At 37.8% G+C, this 8,947-nt stretch overlaps 1 long non-coding RNA gene across 1 annotated transcript in view; it reads right to left on the minus strand.

Moving 5' to 3' along the window:
- Positions 1-993: 993 nt before the first annotated feature.
- LOC106957743 (uncharacterized) overlaps positions 994-8,947 on the minus strand; it is a 12,705-nt gene continuing 4,751 nt past the window's right edge. The window contains exons 2-4 of the long non-coding RNA XR_001427018.1: positions 8,732-8,744; positions 7,832-7,834; positions 994-1,005 (exon numbers count right to left, since the gene is read on the minus strand). This is a non-coding gene — a long non-coding RNA (uncharacterized LOC106957743). The remainder of the gene's footprint in view (positions 1,006-7,831; positions 7,835-8,731; positions 8,745-8,947) is intronic.

The raw sequence follows: 8,947 nt of genomic DNA on the forward strand, positions 1-8,947 counted from the left end.
TCTCCTCCCCCCCGCGGTGCTTTCCTGTCGCGTGTTGGCTGACTGGTTCCCCATTGCACATATGGCCACTTACACTGTGTTCTCCTCTAATTAGCTGCTCTTGTCTACATGGACGCTCTGACTTTGTTAAAACATCACTATGCTTTCACTGGCACGTTAGCGTCTTGTTAAAAAAAAAAAAAAGGGATCCATCAGAGTGGGGTTGATTGAGGGGAGGTGGGGGGGATCCTGGCCTAATAAAGAGAATAATCACGGCTCGTTTTACACCAAACAAGCAGTGGTAAGCTAAAGATAGGCATTTTTAAACTTTCCTTTTTTTTGTGTGTCACTTATTCAAATTGAAATATCCTGCGATGTCTTACAGTGGAAACCCCCCCTCCCCCCCCACCCCCGAACGCTCGTCTTCGTCCGATCAAATTTCATTAACCCACCTCGCCAGATTCTGTGTGACGGAGACAGAGCGCAATGAAAGAGGATGTGAGTGACTCTCCTTTAGAGTTTCATCATTAATTATTAGTCTCTGGTTCCTCAGAGGAAAGAAGCTGATGACAGCTAATTAAGGATGAAGTGAAGTATTCCTCCCCCCACCTCACACACACACAATCACCCCTCCGTTCTCCTTGGGCCTTGTCCCCTCCCCGTCCACCTGACAAATCATGTGCTAAAAAAAAGCAATGTAAAATGAGTATAAAATAATAAAAAAAAGAGAATATGGATTAATAGCTTCTTATATTTGCAGACCAGCTTTTAGCATGTTTTCGCTGGCATTTTCACATTTTGTCTTTGAGGTTGGAAGGGCTGATTGCCGTCACCCTGATCCTCAACTCCCTCCATAGATTCTCTATCAGACTCAATTTATGGCTCTCCCAAACACAAATATCACTTCTAATCTGAAGAAACACGTTGATGCAACTAAAAGATTGCTTTAAAGCTATATTTGCTTTGAATAATTTTTGTTGTAAGTTATCTACTCAGGATAACACCCTAATTCCAAAGTCATATTTTCTCCAGGTTCATTCATTTATTCATTCATAAATGTCACAGTTTCAAACTAAAGTTCATTTTCACTTATCGGCAAGAACATTTAGTTTCGATGTGCTAGCTTAATATGTATCTCTGAGATCTAGATATTTGTCTCTCAGCAAGCTAAATATTCTAAATAGCTAGCTGCAAGGTAATTGTAACTCCAGCTATCTAATAGCTACCCACCAGCTAGCTATTTAACTAGTTAAATATCCTGCTAACTAAATATTTAGCTGGCTGAGAGCTATATATTTAGCTTTGAGCTCATTGAATATTTATGGAGCTAAGTATTTACCAAGTGATTAGCTAATTAAATATTTATTTTGGAATTATGATATTTATAAATGAATAATATGGTGACAATCTAAATATAATTTTCATGTCTTTTTGCTTATGACAGGCTAAATAACCAAAATTATTGCTGTTAATTTTTTACTGTAATTTTACAAACAGAATCCCAAAAATTGTGAAAGTCTTTTACTTTTGTGCTAATGCGAACCTCCGAAACAGGTGCTAACTTTAGCATGGCTAGCAGCTGATGGTAAGCCAGCGTTCACAGTACATTACAACCCAGTCCATATTTTTCCTGTAACTCTGTTAATCTTCCTCAGTTCACCAAATGCCCAAACCATGTCCTACTAAATAATTTAAAAGAAAACAATTTTATGGTATTATACCCACATTTTTTTATTGGCCAAACCAAAAGAGAATAGCATGCCTAGCTTAACGCTCTCAAATTACATTCCACAACAATGTAGTATTAGCTTCCACTCACTTTCCAAGACAAAATCCAATGCTGACAGCATCTTCGTAAAACTTCTCAACAATGGTTGTGGTGTTCTAATTCCTGAAAAAGTTGAGGACAAATCAACTAAAACTGCAAAGTAAAAAAAGTCAAACCGAGCAACAGAACTCAGTTGTTGGCAATTTGAGTCAAAACTAAATAGCTGAAAACCAACCATAGCTTAATTAAAACGTTCAAGAAAGTGACCTGTAACATTTCTGAGTACCAGTTGCTCATATGTTGTCTGTTTGTATTATCCTGATGTTACAAAAACTACAAATCGAGAGAAAGAAATGTCATATCTGCTGGGCTGTTCTGTGCTCTCTGCTTGGTTATGGCTTCATCTTTCTCTATTGTTGGTGTTGATTCAGCTGCACTCAGATCCACAAAGAAACGACTGGTGGATAGATCATGTCATCCATGATTTTTTTCTTCTTTTTTTGTCATCTTCTCTCAAAAAAACGACGACGATGATGTCTTTATGACAACGTCTCTCCCCCCTCCCCGGGCGGAGAAGGAGAATGAGCCGGAGACGGGCGGCGGAAATAGCAAAAGGTTGACTGAGGTGTAATTTTTTTTAAGGTTTGTGTATTGAAAATTGTGGCACATGATTGCAGATGGACAGCAATTACGGCGGTCCCAGCACGGCAAATGACCTGAAAACTTGATCTGATCTTCCACAGAGGGAGGGGGAAACCAAAAAGTAAACCCAAACCAAATTTTTATATTGAATCACTTTATATAGACTTTCAGGAAAGATAAATAATAAATAATCTCCTTTTATTTCTTTTTAGCATTTCCACCTCCTTTCGTTCCTTCTTGTCCCGCCGTGCCCCGCCCCTCACCCCCGTCTCTCTCTCTCTCTCTCAGACCTCTCTCGCTTGAATTTGTGGCGACTCTGGCAACAGTAACACCAGTGGAGGAAATCATTTGTGCCTCCAGGCGAGTCATTACAGAGGCAGAGTGTGAGATTGCAGTGACAAAACTCTGTCTCTGGCCTCACGACCAGCCAGAGACCAACACGCTTCTCCACACTCATTACTTCATACCTTCCTCTCCTCTAAAGTTGCCTTCTTTTCTGCGTCTCAACCTTGCCCTTCACATTTCATTATTGGCTCAGGCCAAACTATTCCTATTTGAACGTCATTAATTTGTGTCAAAATCGAATTATGTAAAAAAAATTTGTTAGATTTTTTTTGGTTCAGCAGAAAATGCTGAGGCCAAGTAAACAGACAGGGTCATAAAGAATCAGAGCTTCCAGCCACAGAAGGAAGAGTCCCTCAGCAGATGGTAAGGCCCCAACTGAGTCCCCGTCTCAGCATCATAGAGTCAGTTTGTGTTTACATGACGAGATGCGGGGGGAAAAGTGAGACAGCTGCAGGAGGTTCTCCGTGATACTCGGCCCACCTGGCTCAGAAACGCGTGAGTTGATGTGAAATATTTGACTTTTTCCCCATTACCTGTTTCAGTGGAAAGGATTCCACCTTACTGTTAGCCCCTAAACATCTTTGGACAAACTTGTATTTTCTGCATGAGTAGTGACAAATTGGCTAAAGGGGAGATATTATGTGTTTTCCAGGCCATTTTATACCACTATCAATAACCATAGCTGCATTTTCATTACAAATGTGCGCAAAATGTTGTCAATGTTCCTCTAATGTAAATAAAAACAACACAATTTCCTTAAGCTGCAGCAAATTCACACAAACACAACAAATTCTACTTTGTGCATCAGTTTTACAATGAAAAAAATATGAAAATACTTCTTCTTCCTTTTGCTAGTCACAACTATCATCTTTATTCTATGCTTCTTGTGGCCATGCCCGTATTCAGGTTTTTTATATTTTCCATCTTAATGTTTTCTAAATAATTGCATTTGCTATTTTTCATTGTGGATGGAAAACAGTAGCTGTGCTTCCATTACAAGTGTGCACAAAACTTTGTCTTAATGTTGACAAAGCAGAATTTGGCAATTGCGACGTTTTCATTAAACAAGAAACGCAATTAACATCACATGTGAATAAGTTTGTTCACATGATGAGTCATTAAAAAACATACATCATCATCATCATCATCATCATCATCATCAGAGCACTTCCTGGTTTGCACCAATGGCAGTACCTGGTTGTCCATCATGTATCTCATGTTAAGCGATAAAAGTGTTTCCATTCCAGTTGTGTGAGATTTCGATACGACCGAACAACCCACCTTATCCTAGCGCCAAAACTTTTTATTGAAAAACTAGTTGTTTATTTTTTTAAATTTAGCAAATTTATTTTCAAAATATCAAATTGTGTAATTATATGGTCAATGGAAAGGCAAATTATGTTACCTTTGATTGTTATGAAAATGCTGATGATGATGCCTCCAGTCTGGAAGAGCTGTTTGGGGGGGTGGTGCTTCTGTGGTTGGGGAGGAGCTTTGGGTAAATAGGCGGGGCTTTGTATGAGGAAATATTTTAGACGCTCTGAATGGTTGCTATGCAGAATTTCTCAACCATTCAACGAATCAAATAGACAAATCTGATTAGTCTATTTCACAGGTCAGTGAGGAAGTATAGAAAATGAGCATAGAACATGTAGAAATATTTTGACTTTGACATTGTCCCACTGTTCATCCATCCATCATAATAAACTTTTGCATTTCTAAATTACCTGAAAAGAATAGACTGTTGAATTTTGACAGGAAGGATTTCTGAAATAGACCAAAGAAAACAACTCCTCTGTGTAGCCTGTTTATGCCCCTACTGACCAGAAGATGTCAGCTGTGTGTTAGATGGGGCTAACACACACACACATGCACACACGCATGGATGCATGACCCACTGATGTCCAGCTGCTCCTGTCAACACTGTACTACAGCGTGTAATTCACCCTCACATACAACGGCAGCTGAGTCCTTACAAGAGCCCCAACCCAACCCCCCTGACACACACACACACACACACACACACACACACACTTTACACAGAGAGACGGAAGAGCTCTTGGAAATAAAAATATTAAAAGCTGGAAAACTGAGAAACTCTAGAAGAAATGGAAGTAGACAGAGAAGAAGTCAGGGATGTGATTTGGGTCTTTGGGTCAGAGCCACACAGAGAGACTGGGAAAAAAAAAAAAAAAAAAAACAGACAAAAAAAAAAAAATCCAAAAACAGATGAGGGTGTCTGTGGTGTGTTTAAGTGGCCTAATCAAGGGACCTCCCCTTCAAAGGGAGAACTGGTATGTGTGTGTGTGCTTAAACAGGGAAGGGAGGGGGATACATTGACAGACTGAGTCCAAGTTCCCCTGCAATTATCAACTTACCCATACTCCCTCCTCCTCTTCACTCTTCATCCCCTGAGAGACCCAAGCTGCTGTACCCATCAACAACTCATTCAGGCCTTAACAAAGCACCACCACGCCTACCTACACATACACACATGCACACACAAGTATGTGTCTCCATCTTCTCAGGGACTTTGCATTGACTTCCATTCATTTTTAATTTAATCCCATAGCCTATCTCTTACCCTAAACCTAAGCATCACCAGTACATACCTACCCCTAGCCCAGGGGTGTCCAAACTTTTTATCACGTGGGCCAAAATCGTTGAGTCAGAAGCACTTGTGGGCCAAGAAAGAAAAACGAAACAAAAAACCCCCTAAAATCAAGCAAATAAAGCTGTCAAAGTTTGTATTTATTTATTTTGTAGGAAATGAGTGTTTTTCATCAAAGAGGATACTTACTTACTTACACTTATTTAGCAACCCAGAACAGGGATTAGAACTTGGAATCCAGAAAATCTACCTTAGCAACTACTTTTTAGACTCCTATTCTTCCAACCCAGAAAAAGAATTAGACCAGAGGATACTTACTAATACTTATCTACCAACTCTGAATAGGAGTATCTAGTTTATTTACTTTGGATCAACATTATTAGCTTTTTCTTCTTTTGCTCTTTTCTTTGGTTTATCTTTTTTGTCTTTCCTTTTAATTCCTGTAAATCACTTTGTATTGCTTTGTTGCTGAAAATGCACTATATAAATAAAATTACCTTTACCTTTTACCTTTACCATAGATCCAAAACGTAAAAAAGAATTTTGCACGTTCGCTGTGTTAATTTCTCTAGGTTTTAAAATTCCTTTGGGCTCGGTTGAGCAAATTTAATCTCTGATCTAAGAACAGGATTTGAGTCACTTACTTTCAAAACGATTGAGCTTGAGTTTTATACATTCGATAAAAGTTGATTTATGTGTAGCAAAGTCAACTTTTCAGCAACAGTCTCTGGATAAACGTGACTCTCCTTATTATACAGGCTAGGTTGAAAAAAGACAAAAACTTTGTGTTGTACTTCACATTTTCCACTGTAAGAAAATGATGGCAATAACCTGGTTAAAAATCAAATTTGATACAAAACAAATTTGTGTCATTCTTGAACTGCGGTTGGGGGTTACAAAAATCAGATCAAGGGCCACAAATGTCCCCCAGACTGCGCTTTGAACACTCCTACCCCCAATATAAGTTCTAAATCTAGCAGGACCCAAAACCACACCTATTCTTATGAGTCCTCATAATGTTATATTTGTTGGAAAAATGGTTCTCATGCTGTAGAAGATGCAAGGCCACAAGCAGAGTAAATTCTACGTTGTGCCTCAATTTCACCATAATGAAGATAAAAATATTTCTTCCTCCTTTTGCTAGACATAGCTGTCATTATTCTGTACATCTTGTGTCCAGGCCTGTAATCAGTTTTTTCATATTTTCCATGTTGATTTTCTAATTGTCTGCATTCCCTATGTTCAGTTATGAATGGAAAACTTCAAAAATGTGAAAACTTTGTCAATATTTCCCGAAATCCTATTAAATAAAATAGACAATTAAAATCACACATGAATAAGTTTGCTGATGTGATAAATTGTTAACAAACATTGTCCTCCAACTACTTCCTGTCGTCGTCGTCTTCTTTGTGGTTTCTGCCAGTTGCAACATCTGGTTGTTGATCACATGACTCATTTGATGTGAAAAAAAAAAAAAAACATTTTGGTTGCAGTTTTGTGAGATGATATGCACCAGAACTTTTTGTCTACAAATTAGTTTTTTAGAAATTGTTGTGTTTCCATTAAGCAAATTTATTAAATGTTAAATTGTGGAGTTATATGGTTAATGGAAACGCTGCTACTGAAGCATTTTGACTGAAAATGGATGGATGAACTTTATTTTCTTCTTATACTTTAAAAGAATTATACTTGTAAATATATTTTCCTTTCTTCTTAAATTCCATATTCATCCATAACTTTGGATAAATAGCGTCAGAGTCGACACAAACAATTGAGTTTTATAATCTTTGATCTTCCTCCATGCAACATTTTCCATCTTCATGGTGCGATTGGACTGTAGTAGTAAAAGGAAGACTAAGGTTGTGTGTGTGATGTGTGTATGTGTGTGTGTTTGTTGTTCGTGGCTGGCGCGCGCCGCTCCACATGCTGAACATGCCCTGAGGCCATAGTCTCACCTCCGGCTCTCTTTATTGTGACTCCCTGCTTGAACAATATATGCATTTATGCCTCCCTCTGCACGTGTGTGTGAGTGTGTGTGTGTGTGTATTTATTCTCTAAGCCCTGAGTAATAAGGCTGGCCATGGTGCATCAGAGATAAGGCATTAGGCTGTTGACCTCTGACCTCTCCCTCCGTTTAATACGGAAAATTGTTCGCTAACACCCAGGAGAGACCATGTTAAGAGGCACAAAATGCCTAATGAAATTGGCACGTGTGCATGCATGTGTGTGTGTGTGTGTGTGTGTGTGCGTGTGTGAGTGGGTGTTGGGGAGGCGTTAGTCGGCATTATAAAGCAGCTGTGTTCGGGGTATTGTCCTGATTTCTAAATTAAAAAATTAGCTTTTTGTGGAGATGAATCAAAAAGCTTTTGGCAAACATAAGACGTGTATTTCTGTGTCCTTGTATGCAGCTTCATGGAGCGTCTGGTTGGTGAGACCCCTTTTAGGTTTAAGCAGAGTAACATTTGTTGGATTATTTTAAGTGTCACTAACTGGAAAAGATCCAGCTAAATCAAACAAGGCAAAAACAAACAAACAAAAAAAAAACAAGCGAATGCTTGAACTCTAAATTTCACAGCCTTCCAACTTGAATTTAGTGGTTAAGCTAATGCTCTGGCCAAAACCTGGAGCTCCACGGGGTTCAGCTTTCATGCTCGCCTCATTGTCACACATCACGCTGGTTTTATTTTTTTTTATGTTTTTTTATTTTGTTTATTTTAGTATTATTTTTCAGGATACACAAAGAATTAAATCATATCAAATGCTTTGTCCACTTAGTCAGCCAGAGCTAACACACATAGCCACTCTTGCTGATAAAAACATCAGCACCTCTAACAGAATTTCAACATAGATTTAGTGAAATCTGAGAGAGGAGGCCAAGTTTAACTGGCCAACCTAACAAGCAATAAGTTATAATTGCAGATTATTCATTTGTATTTGTAAATAGAGTAAAACTCAAAGATTAAACTCATAGCATCAGATTGTAGCTGTGGTAACAAAACAATCTAACTATGAATATTGTTCTTTGAACTTTTACAAAGTAAACTTGCCAGCTCCTTAAAATCTTACATTTAAGTGTTGAACAATTTTAAAATCTTTTAATTTACGAAGGATGAAACCATTAAATAAAATGTAATAGCATTGTTAATCTCAATAAACAAATGTTATATTTATATATATCTGTGGTCTGTGTTAAAATATTAGCATTTATTGGGCCCCTGAAGCCTGGGGGGCCTTAAGAAGCTACTGACTTAATTTAGATTAAATAGAAGTGCAAATAATTGACATTCATTTTTATTGTATTTTTTATTTGTTGTTTTTAAGACTATTTGTGGGATTAAATACTGTTTCACTGGTGATGTTTTCAGTAACATATAATTACCCAGTACATTTCCTGTCAACCTTTCTTTTTATACTCTTTATTTAACATTTTTCATTACAATAAAACATGCAACACACACTGAACTTGGGGCACTGATTCTTAAGTAAAAAGACAGGAAGAAAAAAAAAATATATATATATATATATATATATATATATATATATGTACACATTAGAAGATATTACACCCAGTTATGCTTCCTTGCTCTTGTATGTCAGCCATT

This window comes from Poecilia latipinna, unplaced genomic scaffold (assembly GCF_001443285.1).
Source record: "Poecilia latipinna isolate Pla-1442-1.1 unplaced genomic scaffold, P_latipinna-1.0 Scaffold932, whole genome shotgun sequence".
NCBI lineage: Eukaryota > Metazoa > Chordata > Actinopteri > Cyprinodontiformes > Poeciliidae > Poecilia > Poecilia latipinna.